This window comes from Lissotriton helveticus, chromosome 11, assembly GCF_964261635.1.
Source record: "Lissotriton helveticus chromosome 11, aLisHel1.1, whole genome shotgun sequence".
NCBI lineage: Eukaryota > Metazoa > Chordata > Amphibia > Caudata > Salamandridae > Lissotriton > Lissotriton helveticus.
The window spans coordinates 222,549,426-222,566,120 of NC_136072.1; the positions used below are offsets into that span (position 1 = coordinate 222,549,426).

A 16,695-nucleotide genomic window follows, 5' to 3' on the forward strand; every position below is an offset into this window, starting at 1 on the left:
TTGAGAAGGGTGGGGTGGTGGACGGTATCAAATGCAGCTGAGAGGTCAAGGAGGATTAGTAATGAGGATTCCCCTTTGTCTAAGGAGCGATGAATGTCGTCAGTGATATTTAGCATAGCAGTTTCTGTACTGTATCCCTTTCTAAAGCCGGATTGAAAAACATCAAGGAGGTTGAAGGAGGTGATATGTTTCTCTAATTGCAATAGGACACATTTTTCGAGGGCTTTAGAGAGGAATGGAAGGTTAGAGATAGGGCGAAGGTTGTTAAGGTCATTGGGGTCAGCAGTGGTGTTTTTGAGAATGGGTGAGATTTGACCAAGCTGAAGGGAAGTGGGGACACAGCCAGTGGAAAGAGAGGAGTTGATGATTTTGGTCCATATAGGGGCAATGGTAAATTTAAGTTCTTGAACCAAAAGGACGGGAAGAGGATCTTTGGAGTGGGAGGAGGGTTTTAGTTTGGAAATTATATTAGTGTGCGTAGATTCTGAGACTGGACTAAAATCACTCCATGAGGCATTGTTTTTAGCAGGGGGGCTTATTTTCGGAAAGGTATCTTGTTGGGGGAGAACAGGGAGCAGATGAGAGGGATCGAGAGGTGTGGAAAAAGTGGACAGAGGAGAGTTAGGAGTGTTGGGGAGGGTGTATAGGGTGGGGGTAGGTTGTAGTGAGAGTGGGAGGGAAGAGAAGGATAGTTCGATCTTGTTGATTTTGTTCGTAAAGAAACTAGCAATTTCTTCACATCTGTCAATAGAGGCTAATATTTTAGGAGGGCCAGTGGAGGTTTGTGTTTTAACAATGTTAAAGAGTTCTCTATGGCGGTTTCTGGCTTGATCAGTTTGTGATCGTAAAAAGGAGGCTTTCTCATTAAAGATATGTTTTTTGTATTGGGCTCTAGCAGTTCTAAGGAGAGCCATATTGTCAACGGTTGGATGATTCCTCCAAGCCCGTTCAGAATGTCTAAGGGTCCGTCTTTCGTTGTTAAGCTCAGAATTGAACCAAGACTTAGGAGGGTTTCTTTTTTTGTTGTTTGTGTTTGATTGGAGCAATTTGGTCGAGGGCATCAAGAATAGAATTGTTATAATGGTTAGTTAGGTCGGTGGTGCTGTCAGAGAGAGGGGGAGAAGTAAATGGGCCTTAATTGTGGCTTCCAATTCGCCAGGAGGAATAAGGTGAAGGTTGCGTGTGGATTTCTTAGGTAAAGAGCTGATGGGGCCGGCGTGAGTCATGGATCTATTCATGGTGAAGAGGATAAGGTAGTGGTCAGACCAGTCTACTGGAAGTATATTTGAGAGGGAGGCCAGGTCGTTGTTAGTCATAATAGCATCGAGGGTGGCACCTTTGTTATGGGTGGGAGAATGGCAGAGTTGGGTCATATTGGTGATGTCCATGGTATCATTAAATAGGATGACAGTAGGATCATCACTTTTGTTCCAATGGATGTTGTAGCTAAAATTGTTTGACATGGGGATATGCTTGCTGCACCCCTGCACAATGTCATTAAAGCATTTTGAGGCGGTCATCTCTGTGCACATCAATCATCCTTTTGTAAGAGCGGATTGGGTAGACTAGGCCTCACAACATTCATATTGGCCACCTCCATTGTACAAAGGCTCACCACATGCGATGGCCAAGAACTGTCCTTGTGTTCATACTAGACTGAAGGAAGAAGGCACGGCTAGTGCTCACCACACACAAGAAACAGCTGGAACTTTGCAGATGTGTCATGATGTGTAAACACTGCACCAGAAGTGAGGTGCATCTCTGCACAGTCTGTTGTGCTGCACCGCGCCAGCAGTAAGGGGCATCTCTGCACAGCCTGCTGTGCCACACCGCACCAGAACCGAGGTGCATCTCTGCTCGGCCTTCTGTGACGCACCGCACCAGCAGTGAGGTTCATCTCTGCTTGGCCTTCTGTGCCACACTGCACCAGCAGTGAGATGCATCTCTGCACAGCCTGCTGTGCCACACTGCACCAGCAGCAAGATGCATCTCTGCTGAGCTGCTCGGCCTCCGGTGCCGCACCGTACCAGCAGTGAGGTACAACTCTGCTTGGCCTTCTGTGCCACACTTCACCAGCAGTGAGGTGTAACTCTACACAGCCTGCTGTGCCACACCGCACCAGCAGGGAAGTGCATCTCTGATGAGCTGCTCAGATTTCTGTGCCACACCGCCCCAGCAGCGAGGTGCATCTCTGCTCAGTCTTCTGTGACACACCACACCAGCAGCGAGGTCCATATCTGCTTGGCCTAATGCCGCCAGTCGGACCATTGGTGAAGGCGCAAAGTGCAAAACTGTACAAGAAAAAGCCCACTTGCTCCTTATGCGCCGGCCATCACTTAATGGCGGGAGAGGTTTGGCGCAGTGGCTAGAGCGGCTCACTCCGGAGTGCGGGGGTCACAGTTTGATCACCAGTGGCAGCTCAGCATCATGTGACTCTGGGCAGTATATTTGATAGTGTTCTATTGATCATTGACTGCATGTATGAGTGAATCTATAGGTAAGTGATTAGATGAGTGTATAGATCTAGGAATTACTAAGTGGGTTTTTAGAAACTTGTATTGGTGTGTCAATGGATTCAAATATGGTACTCTGTATTTTACAGTGAGTGATGAATGGTTATACTAGAGTATGATAAGGTGTATCTGATTGTCACGTGGATGATGTCATCAGTGATGTCATCAGTGATGTAATTTGAGATGTCATCAGTGATGTCACTGACCATGTCATGAATGATGTAATATGTGACACCATTAGCAGTGGATTGGGGGCGCGCGAGATCTAGTGAGTACAACCAACTAGATCGGAGGAACTTCAATGGTTTTGTAAGAGTGAAATGTCCAGCTAACTATAACACCCCAAAAACCTATGGTTTTTTCAGTGAATTTCTAAGGTTTTTTAAATGCCAATTCCTAACTATATCAGGCCTGAAACCTATGGTTTTTTCAGTGAATTTAGCAGGTTTTGTAAATGACAATCTTTAAATGTATTAATTGTGATATTTATTTTTTTGATACTGATTTACTAAATTTTTTTAACAAATTATTTTTAGATATTTTATTTTTTAAATTACATTATAATTACATTATATATTACATTTCAAAATATACTTTCTTAGAATGAAATACTTTAGTTTAACTACTTTGCAAATAGGCAATAGACTTTTAAGTACAGTAGTTACAGTTGTTGCAATGGGCAACACAATTTCAAACACAGTGCAACATTGACCTCAATGTGAATTTCTAGTTAAATGCAATTACTTACTTTATGGATTACTTTTCTAACCACAGGACTGGATCCTAGATTCAGTCCTTGGACATCTCCTGTAAATGGTTGAGTAAAAGTGTTTTAGTTACAGAAGTGATTTTTAAGGCATATTATTGTATTTTAAAAGTTGTCACTTAGAAATGTTTTCACACAGAATCACCAATGTTATCCTGCGGCGGGAAATTCCTTTAGCAGGTAAGTAGTACTATCGTCACTTTTTCTTACTCAGTGGTGGATCCTGGATCCAGCACTGGTGCATCTCCTGTAAACAGTTGAAAGAATGCGTTCAAGTCATACAGGCAATTTTTAAAGAATATTTTTAGTTTTTGAAAATAGACACTTTGAAACTTTTCTGCTGAAAACCAGACAATGGATTCCTATGGAAGGATATACAAGTTACTGGTAAGTATGGTTAGAATTACTTTTCAGGGTTAAAGCTGAGCTAAAAGATGCACACTGGGTCTCTCCTGATAACAGGTGAGTAAATCGGAATTCGTTGTTCGGATGATTTTAGGTGAATATTTTAAAGTTGCAAAACTCCACACTTAAAAAATTTCCAAGTGAAACCAGTCAATGTTAGCCAATGGAAGGATATTCGGAATTCGTAGTTAGGCTGATTTTAGAGGAATATTTGTACGTTTAAAAAACTCAACACTTAGAAACTTTTCTGCTGAAAACCACACAATGGTTTCCTATGGAAGGAAATACAAGTTACTGTAAGTACGCTTAGAATTAAGTTTCAGGGTCAGTGCTGGGCTAAAAGATGCCTCACTTGGTTCTCCCCTGAGAACAGGTGAGTAAATCGGAATTCGTAGTTCAGCTGATTTTAGAGGAATATTTGTACAATGGTGAAGGAAGGGTTGGGGCCTGAGGTGACATGTGTACAAACACGCCCTGTGGCGCGTTTTAAGTTGCGTGATTAAGTGCCCTTGAATCCTAAGGTCCCCTGGGGGCCAACTAGCCCACCAGGTATCTCCAGTATGCGCCAGGAGGCTGCGTTGCAGAGAGGTGTTCAGGGGCCATGCCCTTTTTTACAACACAGCTCCGTGGCGCTTACTGGAGGTAGCTGGTGGGCTAGTTGGCTCCCAGGGACCCACAGTATTGACAAGGAATTAATTCCCCAACTTAAACCGCGCCACAGGGTGTATTTGCACACATGTCACCTCAGGCACCGCCCCCTCCCTTCACCACTGTGCAAACGCGCCCTGTGACGCATTTTAAGTTGGCGGATTAACTTCCCTTCAATACTGAGGGTCCCTGGGGTGCAACTAGCCCACCAGCTACCACCAGTAAGCGCCTCAGAGCTGCGTTGCAGAGAGGTGTAAAAAGGGGTGTGGCCTCAGAACACCACTCTGCAACGCAGATCCCTGGCGCATACTGAAGGTACCTGGTGGGCCAGTTGGCCCCTAGGGCACCTCTCGATTGAAGAGGAATTAGTTCCCCAACTTAAAACGCCCCACAGGGTGTGTTTGCACAAATATCACCTTAGGCCTCGCCCCCTACCTTCACCACTGTGCAAACGCGCCCCATGGTGCGTTTCAAGTTGGGGGATTAAGTCCCCTTGAACCCTGCCGTCCCCTGGCGGCCAACTAGCCCACCAGGTACCTCCATGAAGCGCCAGGGAGTTGCGTTGCAGAGAGGTGTAAAAAGGGGCATGGCCTCAGAACACCTCTCTGCAACGCAGGCCCCTGGCACATACTGGAGGTTCCTGGTGGGCTAGTTGCCCCCCAGGGACCCCCAGTATTCAAAGGGAATTCGTTGCCCCTCCGCAAACGCACCAGGGTGCGGGTTTGCAGAGTGATGCTGGTAGGGAGCGTGGCCTCCGGCCCAATCCCGTTTTTTTTTTTTTTTTAAAGAAGGGAGGCTGTGTAGCCCCCCTTCTTTTTCTAATTTATTGGACCTGGGGACCCCATCCCCCAGGGCCTGCCCCCTTTTCTTTTTTTTTTAAAATCATGAAGGGGGCCGAGTGGCCCCCCTTCCGAGGCCATAATTTGCCCTGGGGACCCCATCCCCCGGGGCAAGGCCCATCTATAAAAAAATAATTATTTTTGAGGGGGCTGCCTTGCCCCCCTCCTATAGCCAGTTCTGGCCCGGGGACCCCACCCCCGGGCCATTTCTTTAAAAAAATTTTTTATTATTTAATTGTTTTGGAGGGGGGCCGCGTGGCCCCCCCTCTCAGGCCACTACTAGCCCCGGGGACCCCATCCCACGGGGCTCACCCTCTTCGTTGGGGACTGTGGGGGGTCCCCAATCCCCCCACGATTCCGCCGGCTCCCCGCCTCCTGGGGGAGTCGGCATTGCTTTTCCATAAGGGGAGCAGCTAACATGCTGCTCCCCATATGGAAAAGCAATTTGCTTTGCTTCATTGAAGCGAGAGCAGGTTTCCCTGCTCTCGCTTCAATGAAGCAAAGCAGTTTGCAATGGCAGGGTGGGAGCCGCGAGGCTCCCGCCCTGCCATTGCAAGCAGCAGTGTCCCGGGGGTGGGCACCCCGGAACACTACAGGAGCCGGCCCTGGGGGGTGGCAGTCCCCAGGCCATTGAGGGCTACAGGAGGGGCCCCCCTCCCACATTTTTGAGAAGCCCGGGGGTGGCGGTCCCCGGGGCTGGGGGGGGCCTCAGATCCCCCCACCCAATTTTCTTAAACCTGGGGGGTGGCGGTCCCCGCGGCTGGGGGGCCTTAGATCCCCCCACCCAATTTTCTTAAACCCGGGGGGTGGTGGTCCCCGGGGCTGCGGTTGGACCCCGTGAGCAGGCACATACATTTAATTCTTGCCCCAGGGGTGGCGGTCTCCGAGGCTGGGGTGGCCTGAGAGCCCCCCTCCCATTTGAAAATAGCCCCAGGGGGTGGCAGTCCCCGGGGCTGCAGGGCGCCCTGTGAGCCCCCCGCATACATTAGGGGTGGCGGTCCCCGGGTCTGAGGGGGCCCTGTGAGCCTCCCGCATATATTATAGGGTGGCGGTCCCTGGGGCAGTGTGGGGGGGATTGGGACCCCCACACTTTTTTTTCAATAATGCCCCAGGGATTTGGCCCCCCCAGGGGCAAATTTACATATTTTATTTACCGCGGTAGACCGTGTTTCTTTTTTTTTCAATATCGCTAGGATTTGCGGATCCTACGAGAATTTTGTGATTTAAAAAAAGAGATCATTTTTTTTGGCCCTGGGGTTCCTTGTGGGACCCCCTAAGCAGGCCTAGGGGGTCAGGGTGTGTCTACCCTGCCCCCTTTTTGCATTTTGCAGGGTTTGTTTTTGTTTTCTTGGGCCTCGGTTCTACCGAGGCACAAGATGACTGCCAACCCTTCCTGATTTTGACAGTTGTCAGCCAATGACCATTCAGCTCGTGCACGGCAGGTTTCTCGTAGGCTGCGCGTAGGGTTCGTGGATACTACTCCGGATCCTCCACGTCCATAGATATATAAATGACTTTAACCGTAATTTTCTCAAAAACTACTGAACAGATTGACACCAGATAAGGGGAAGGCACAAGTCGGAACTGAGGACTACCTCTCTGCCAAATTTGGTGTAATTCCATTCAGCCGTTCGGGCTGTAGCCATGGCTAAAGGTCCTATTGGGAAATTGCATGGGGAAAACATGTTTTGGGACCCCCTTTTTTCTCAACCCCTGCTTGACCAATCACCCCCATATTTTAGGGAAGGAGCGGAACTGAGCTGGCCAAAAGTTTGGAAAATTTTGCGCAGATTCATCAACCGGTGCCAAAGTTATTGTCAATAGAATGTTGCGGATTTCCTACGGATAATAGGTCCTAACTCTATCTACCTACTGGCGACCGCCAGTAGGTCATATATATATATATATCTATAGATATATATATATATATATATATATATATATATATATATATATCTATAGATATATATATATATATCTATATAGATATATATGTATATATATATATATCTATATATATATATATGTATATATATATATCTTTGCTGTTGTCCTGTGCTTAGAAGACGCCACTCCAACAGTCATTCGTTCACCTGAACTTTTATTAGCAAAGGCAGTGTTTCAGACAGCTGATTTTTAAAGACACCCTGACGCGTTTCGAGGCCTCATGCCTCTTCCTCATAGGGTAATGTCGTTAGCATACGACCTATCATTTATAGCTTCATTTAGGCCCACTTTGCATGCCGTCCTCACCTGAGTCTTTGCATAGCATGCTGGGCATTGTAGTGCTGTTTAGGTGCCTTCAGTGGCTCGTCGATTGCTAACTCTTTCCAAAGTCATTATTGCAGTCTCTTTTAACCCTCTAGTGGGCCTCCGTCTGAAACGTTGTCTACTCATTAGTTAACTGGGCTCGGAATGCTGTTTTGTGCAATAAAGGCTTTGGTGAAGCGATCTCTCGTGGAGTGCAACTCTGAAGCTTGGGGGCTTTTTGTGAGGATGTTTATACACGGTTGCTCCAGCCGTGGGAGTTTGCACCGCCTGCAATACCGGAAGAAGTTCTGTGTGGCTGTAAAACTGATTTCAGCCTGTTCCAGCACGAGAGTTTGACAATTGGAAGCAGCGCTTTGAGCCTGGGGCCCACTGGAGGGCTGAAAGAAATGCAGATACATTAAATTGGGCAGTTTTAATTTTGCTGAAATATGGACCTCACTAAGGGAAAAATTAGGACTACTGCTCCCGGCATGCTGCTCACCTGGGAACACATGCCTTATGGGTAATAAATGCGGCAGTCCATTTCCGTGTGTTTCAACGTCGCCCATCCCATGATTAAGGTGCAGGAGCACCGAAACGCGTAGGGACAATAATTGACTGGGCTCGGAATGCTGTTTTGTGCAATAAAGGCTTTGGTGAAGCGATCTCTCGTGGAGTGCATCTCTGAAGCTTGTTTTTTTTTGTGAGGATATATATATATATATATATATATCAAAACAAAACCCTTTCAGGCATAGATTGATGCATAAATTATGCAAAAAAGAAGGAGAGAACTCTGGGTAGTTCTTAAGTTTAGGTGGAAAGCAGCTCCTGTTAGGACACTCCTAACACCAGCGACACTCTAGATCTGCTCACCTCAAATGTCCGTTTTTCTAACAAAGACTTTAAGCATAGGATTAGCAAAGTGCTATCCACGCCGAGCTAGAAAAGGACAAGGTCTTTTGCCATTTCTACAGCAAAGTCTTTAAGCATAGGACTAGCACAGTGCTGTTCTTGCCGAGCTGTAAAATGACAAAAGCCATTTACCACTCCAGGCACAATATTACAGCTTTGAATTGGTAAAATACCAACTGAAGCCAACCTGAAATGAGTAAAAGCAACCCCTCACACAGTGTTTCGCTCTAATTAGAGCTCTTCAGAGAGGTATAGCTTTGTCCAGACACAAGGGAGCACCCAGTATAATTCAAAACAAAACCCTTTCAGGAATAGAGTGACGCATAAATTATGCAAAAAAGAGGGAGAGAACTCTGGGTAGTTCTCAAGTTTAGGTGGAAAGCAGCTCCTGTTGGAGCACTCCTTGGGGGGATTAAGTCCTCTTCAATCCTGAGGGCCCCTGGGGGCCAACCAGCCCACCATGTACCTCCAGTAAGCACCACAGAGCTGCGTTGCAGAGAGGTGGTCCCGAGGCCCCTCCCCTTTTTATACCTCTCTGCAATACAGCTCAGTGGCACCTACTGGAGGTACTTGGTGGGCTAGTTGGCCCCCAGGGACCCTCAGGATTCAAAGGGACTTAATCCTCCAATTTACAACGTGCCAGGGGGCGCGTTTGCACAGTGGTGCAGTGAGGGGGCGGGGCCTGACATAACAAGTGTCTTAATGCGCCCCCTGGCGCATTGTAAATTGGGGGGTTAAGTCCTCTTCAATCCTGAGGGTCCCTGGGGGCCAACTAGCCCACCATATACCTCCAGTAAGCGCCACAGAGCTGCGTTGCAGAGAGGTGGTCTAGGCCATGCCCCTATTACACCTGTCTGCAACATAGCTCTGTAGCGCTTAATGGAGGTACCTGGTGGCCTAGTTGGCCCACAGGGCCCGTCAGTATTCAAGGGGACTTAATCGTCCAACTAAGAACGCGCCAGGGGGTGCGTTTGCAGAGTGCTGCAGGGAGGGGTGGGGTCTGATATAACAAGTTAGCAATCCTGCTGTGTGGGACTTACTGGAGGTAATAAAAGGGGTAGTTGACTTGCAAGGTTGATGTTAGGGACTAACTATCCCTCCTGTTACTTCCGTTAAATCCCACACAGTGGGATTGCTAAAAGGTGTTTGAAGGCCACTCTCACCTTTCTCCACCACTCTGCAGCCGCGACTGCTATGTTATAGTTGGAAATTAGCATTTCAAAAACCTTTGAAATTCACTTAAAAACCATAGGTTTCAGGGACATTATAGTTAGAAACTATCATTTAAATGAACATTGAAATTCACTGAAAATAACATAGGTTTCAGGCATGTTATAGTTAGAAATTAGCATTTAAAAATCCTTAGAAGTTCACTGAAAAAATAATAGGTTTCAGGGACATTATAATTAGTTGGACATTTCACTCCTAAAACCAGAGAAATTTTGCCGTTATAGTTAATTCAGCTAACTATAACTCGCGCCCCCAATGCACTGCTGATGACATCACATAATACATCTTTCATGACATGGTCAGTGACATCACTGATGACATCTCAAATGACATCACTGATGACATCATCCACGTGAAAATCTGATGCACCTCCTCACACTCTAATATAACCTTTGATACACCCACTTTAAAATACAGACTACCATTTTCGAAACCATCGACACACCAACACCAGTTACTACATATGCACTCACTAATTCCTAGGTCTACACACACATCCACTCATTCACCCATACAATCACTCATACATGCAGTCGCTCATCAATACAACACTATCATATGCACTCATACACCTATACCGACACTCACACACCATCCAGAGTTACTCACAAACCTAGTCAGTCATGCAAAGAATCAATCACACTTCCATTTTCTGACCTACACAGTTATACACACACCACCTCACTTATTCAAACAGAAACAAATGCATACTTACTCTTTTATACAATCACTGATACAAGTGCACACTCACCTATACAGCCACTCTCACAATCACTGACTCTCACGTATAGTCATTTATATACTCCAACTCACATACACTGTCTTTTACATATGTAGTTACTTGTTCCTGTACCACTGACATACATTCATTCACTCACCAACACACCCATACACACATACACACACCCATCCAGCTGTTTCCACATGCACTCTTGAACCCATACATCCAGTGAAACAACCACTCAACATCTATGCACAGAGTCATGTACCTCCCACCCACCCTCACACTCAGGCACCCATACAAATACTCAGACAACCAATCGATAACCCATATAGACACTCATGTAGCTACTAACCAGTCCATGCAGCAGCTTATACAACAACAGACAGACGGATTCAGACATTCACACAGTTTAGTCACTAACCCATGCATTCAGTAAGACACATGTAATCACTCACTTAGTAAGTCATGCACCTACAAAATCCTCCATCCAGACACTTATACACCCACTCATTCTTCAACACACCTTGGCATATATAATACATATTTAAACGTTTTTTTTTGTTTTTTTTTTTTGGTGTTCAAAACTGCTTTATTGAGTGAAATATGGCAAAGTACACAGCTTGGATCGCCTACAACCCGGAGGCCGGCAGCAGGAAGAGATGAACAGTACACAGCCTATAAACCGGCATCCCAGGGGCCCGGCGGCACATTATATACTCATAGGACGCTGCTGTCGCGCCCGGTGGTGTAGGAACAGAAGGATGAGCAGCAGTCGAACAATGTCTTTGAGCAAGAGAAAAAGTCTCCCTCTTAAGTTCGCTTTAGTTTCGTAGTTTTGTGGAACAAAAAAAACATAACACCCCAACCAGGTAATAACAAAGAGGCTGTGCACGGCTGTGTAGTAATGACAAGTGAAAGTGGTGCAGTGTGTTGTCTCGGGCAGGTAGTGGCATGTGGGAGCGGTAGTGTCCAGAAACCTCCGTCTCAGTGCTGCAGGAGCCAATAGAGTGCCACTTCAAAAAAGAATAATAAACGCGGGGTGCCTAGGGATATCGCCCATTAGAGGCGTGAGTACATCTCGCGAGTGCTAGGGAAGGTGTGCATGCTCAGAGAGGAGGAGGGGGTCAGGTCCATCGAGGCAGGGCATCTCACATCACCCGGATGATCACGGGGAGCAGGAGGGTACATACAGAGAGGGAGGGCCATTTTAGAAGATATAGGCTAAGTTCTGGGAGAGAGTTCAGGGTGTCGTGGGGAGGCAGGCAAGGCACCCGCCTGCACGTCGTCCTCCGAGCGCCTGAGCAAGTAGTGCACCAGAGGGTCCCATATATCCCTAGGCCGACTTGCGATAGGTAGTAGTTCAGCAAAGGTGGTATGCTGATCCTGACTATAAATCAAATCCGCAAGCCAGTCCTTGAACTTGGGCGCCCTGCCCCTACTCCAGCGGCAAGCCACACGCCTCTTGGCCAAGAGTAGAGCAGTGTCAACAAATTTCCTGCAGCCTCTAGGGAGTTGTATCGTACAACCAAGGATGGCTATTAGAGGATCCGCAGGGATCTCCTCTCCCACCATCTCCGCAAGGGCTTCCATCACCTGTCGCCAGTAGCTGGCAATCTGGGGGCAGGCCCAAGCCAGGTGAAGAAAATCAGCATGTTCGGCATGACAACGCTCACAGCGATCATTATTAGCCAACCCGAACCTGTGTTTCCGGACCGGCGTGTAGTATATCCTCTGAAGGAATTTATAATGAATAATTTTCAGTCTGCAGCTGGCAGAAATGCGTGAAGTCAGCGTGCAGCAGTGAGTCCACTGGTCGTCTGAAAGTTCGAGGGCAAGTTCGGCGGACCAGTGTATCCGAGCAGCGGAGACCTGCTCTGGGGCAGCAGCGCGGAGTTGGCGGTAAAGCCCAGAGACCAAATGGGTCCCGTCCTGTGACATCAAGAGGAAGTGCAGCGGCAGTAGTATCTCAGGCTCATCGGGGTAAGCAGGCAGGACATCACGCATCCCTGCGCGTAACCGAATATAGTAGAAGAGTTCAAGGGGTGTAGGCTCGTACGTCTTAAAAAAAAGGTCTACGGTCTTGAAACGATGTGCATGAAACAGATCCCCCCAACAGGCGACATACATATTTAAACTTTAAAGAAACTCACAGTCACTGGATGATGTCATCAGTGATGTTATTTGACATGTCATCAGTGATGTCACTGACCATGCCATGAATGATGTAATGTGACGTCATCAGCAGTGCATTGCGGGGGCGCGAGTTATAGTTAGCTGCACTAACTATAACGGTGGAATTTCTCTGGTTTTGTACGAGTGAAATGTCCAACTAACTATAACGTCCCTGAAACCTATGGGTTTTCAGTGAATATATATATAGATACATATATATATATATATTTCGCACATGAGTTCAATAAATCGTGCACACAGGATTGATCCCAATGCATTGAGAATGATTTATTAATCCATAAATCTAGTAACGCGTTTCGACTATGCAAGTAGTCTTGATCACACGAGAAAACATTTGATTCGACTTTCGTATCATAGCAGAGGAAAAACATAGATGGTGGACTTCATACATCAACCAATGACACAGCGTACAAACAGTGATGGCATTCTTAAAGTAGATACACGTTGTTGGAATGTTGGAATCGTGCATGTTGGATTTACCCGGCATGCTCTGCCGGCAAGCACACCACCTTCCATGGGTCAAAGGTTTCAGAAGGAACAACATTGGATTGGTATACATCTATAAAACAATATACCCTCAGGGAATTGTACATTCCAACAATTCAGGCAGGAGACTCCCAATTGTTTTAAAGCTAAAGTGGGTTTATTTCCAATGTTTCCTGTGTAAAATGGCCTCTATTTCAATAGAGGTCAGTGGGGAAAATACATTCTCCTGATGTATTTTTTTTTTTAGCAATCTCTCCCACTTTCCTAAAACGTTGGCATATGTGGGGGCTTTCAGCCATCTCTCTTCATCCATTGATCTGTTTTGTCTTTTTCCTATTGAAGAGGGGATGGTGGCTCCCCCAGCAATTAAAGTTTACGAAAACCATGACAAGATAAAAGCATGAACAAACCATAGCAGCCAATGTCATACCCATTGGCTGTACCGGTTCTTGTTTTATTTTCTGTTATTGTGCTTGTTTTATGCCTCTGCGCCCCACCCACTGTCTTAGGCCCCTTAACCATTTTCCACATGTTCTAAAAAAAACACCTACCGACCTCCCAAACCAAAATTCTTTTTCCTACCCATGGTCCCTCACTGTTCCCCACAATGTTCTACCCATGACCTGACAACCGCCTCAATTTCCCCTATTTCTCCCCTGGTTAACCACCCCTCTCTCGTCTTCTCACAAGCTTACATTTTGAATCCTTTTGGTGGGCCTAATTCTGTGCCATTCTCTGGCATCCTACAAGAGGCTTCAAGCACGCTGTACAGTGGTAAATATTCATAGGCGAGAAGTAGCCCGCCTGTGTGATCTCAAGACCTGTCATAATCGGACATCACTCTAGATATAGAGGCTGTAGCCTTCGCTCGGTGATGCTTATATTGAGCTAAACTGGGTTAATGATGGTAACAGCGGGGCCCAACGGCCACTGTCTGGCCAGATTCCTAAATTGCTGTTTCATGCTTTGCTATTTATACACTGCAGTGCTGGTCTCCACAGGATGGTTCAGTATTCTAACCCTACAGGTTTACCTGATGGATGAGATAGTTCCAACACCCAAACCGTTTTTTAATTCGTTGAATGTGTGAAGTGTATGCTCTTGTGGCAGAAAAAATGAATATTCGTGCATGGTGCTACTGACTTATTTTCTTTATTGAAAGTTGAGGTTAGACTTCGACAATTATCTGTCTTTTTTCTGTAGATGCTACCCTTTTCCTAAATAGTTTCATATCATTATTTTGCAGACTGTGGGACTGATTTCGTATGTCATAAGCATCAGTGGTTCTGCACATGCACCTTCACTGTACAGTTATTTTTCATTCCAAAATCCTACTCTGATCAACACTGCACAGTGTTGTTCTTATGATCTTTAAAGTTACTAGATTTATGTTTCTTGCTGCAATCCTCTTAGCCTCTCTGCCAGGCTCAGAAGTCTCACTGAAAGAGGCTCCAGCCTCCTTTTTCAAAGTTTCACAGCTAATATGGCAAATAACGAGTATCGACATGGCCACCTTGCTTCTATAGTACTCGCCTATGTGAGAGTTATTGACTTTGTCAAATCTTTTTCTATTAAAGTTGCTGCCCAGTGTGTGTCCTAATGCTGTACGGTCCCATCCAAAATAATAGCCAAAGCCTGTAGGTCTCAAAGGCAAGACCTATTGGCTATGCCAATGCTTGTTTAGACATAGTAGTTCCAAATATAGGGCCTAATTTAGAGTTTGGTGAAAGGGTGCGCCATCACAAACATGATAGATATCACATAAGAATTATTACAAGAGCATTAGGGTATATTGCACTTATAATAAGGCAGACCTGATTTCTGTCTTGTTTTTGACAAAGTACCCATCCGCCAAAATCTAACCCAGACCCATAATGTTCACGAAATCTACTTTATCTTGAAAATGCACACCAAATTTGATTACATAAAAGGCATGATTCCCAAAGCTCTTTGCACAATCCCTGAGAGGGAAGAGACAAGTTGTGAATTTTGTCTGAAAAGCATGAACAATGGGCTCAATGAGGTATCGAATGGCAACCACTGGCATAAGTGTAATTAGTTTTTTACCTTTCTGGAATTTGAATGACTTGTGTGAATTGTTTTTTCGCTTTATGTATGCTATTTATTGATTCCTTAACAGTTGTGAAACTTTTGTCATCAAGTTGTGTTGTCAAGATTGTGTGTGTGTGTAGTCTTTTCCTATCCTACCAATCCTGATTGAACTGACATTTAAGTGTCATTGAAATTCACAAACACTGGAGTCCCTGCTCACTTTTACACAGGTATTCTATAACTAAGACGACATCATCTTTCTTCTCTGCCTGTCACTTTATACACATGAGGACTCCTTTATTTGCTTTGTCAAGTCTCCACACGTGCTCATTGCTCCACCCTGCCCAAGAGTTTTTCCATACTGCTGAGGACTTTGCACCCCAGCAGTAAGTTTCCCCAATGCAGATGGTTATTGGTGCCTGCCCTGTTGAACATTACAGTAAGCAATCCTTATGAACGTTTTGTCCTTAACCATTTAAAACAAGCATTTACAATGCAATGGTTTCGCCTTTGCAAAAGTTAGAGCTATTGGCTTTGCTCATGACATTATTTTTATTTATGTTTTTTTTTTAAAAACATAAATAAATGGCATTGTCATTTATAATGCCAATAGCAGGGCAGGAGAGCAAGCACAAGCAACGAGGGGGCAGGACAGCAAGCACAAGCAATGAGGAGGCGGGGGGCCGCAAGCACGAGCAACGGGGGGGCTGGGGAGCAAGCACAAGCAACGGCAGGACAGCAAGGGGGGCAGGACAGCGAGCACAAGCAACAGGGGACAGGGGAACAAGCACTGAGGGGGGAGGACAGCAAGCACGAGCAACGGTGGGCAGGGGAGCAAGCACAAGCAACAGCAGGACAGCAAGGGGGGCAGGACAGCGAGCACAAGCAACGGGGGGCAGGGGAGCAAGCACAAGCAACGAGGGGGGAGGACAGCAAGGGGGGGCAGGACAGCGAGCACAAGCAACGGGGGGCAGGACAGCAAGCACAAGCAACGAGGGGGGAAGGACAGCAAGCACAAGCAACTTTTTGTGGACCTGTGAGATTGTCAGGTGGACAGGGTCATGGTCTCCCTTGGCCCCCCCCCACACACACAGAGCCCCCCACACACACACACAGAGCCCCACACACACACACACACAGAGCCCCACACACACACACACACACACAGAGCCCCACACACACACAGACGCACGCAAGTCTGGGATAGAGCGAAGGAGTGCAGCTTAAGTGACAAGTGCCCCTGTGCCGAGGCGCGCCCAGCAGTGGGAGGGGAGGGCTCCTTCTGTGCAGGTAAAGAGCACGAGTCTGAGATATACAAAACACTTTGAAAGTGGTGTGTGGTCACAGAGGAGAGGGGCGTAACAGATCCAGAACTTTAGTAAGTGTTGTATTACAATACATGCATATCTAAGAAGAAGTGCTTTTTCTACGTTAACGCAGAAGTAAGGTGTTGAGGTTAACGGATGCCTTGGTTCTCGGATCACTATAGGCACACGGGTTGTATAGATTACTACAGAAGAGGTACACGGATTATTTAGTGACTTTGAAAAGCCCGGTGTGCACCACTCTTTCTGTGAGCTGGTCCCACAGGCGGGGTATTATTACGAGCCACGTTTTACATTGCAAGAAATAAATGACACCAGAGCAGCAGAAACAGAGTGGGTGCAGATAGTA

At 46.3% G+C, this 16,695-nt stretch overlaps 1 protein-coding gene across 6 annotated transcripts in view; it reads left to right on the forward strand.

Annotated features, from left to right (window-relative positions):
• The window catches only part of PLCH1 (phospholipase C eta 1), a 942,696-nt gene that overhangs the window by 576,197 nt on the left and 349,804 nt on the right, over positions 1–16,695 (forward strand). The window lies entirely within an intron of this gene.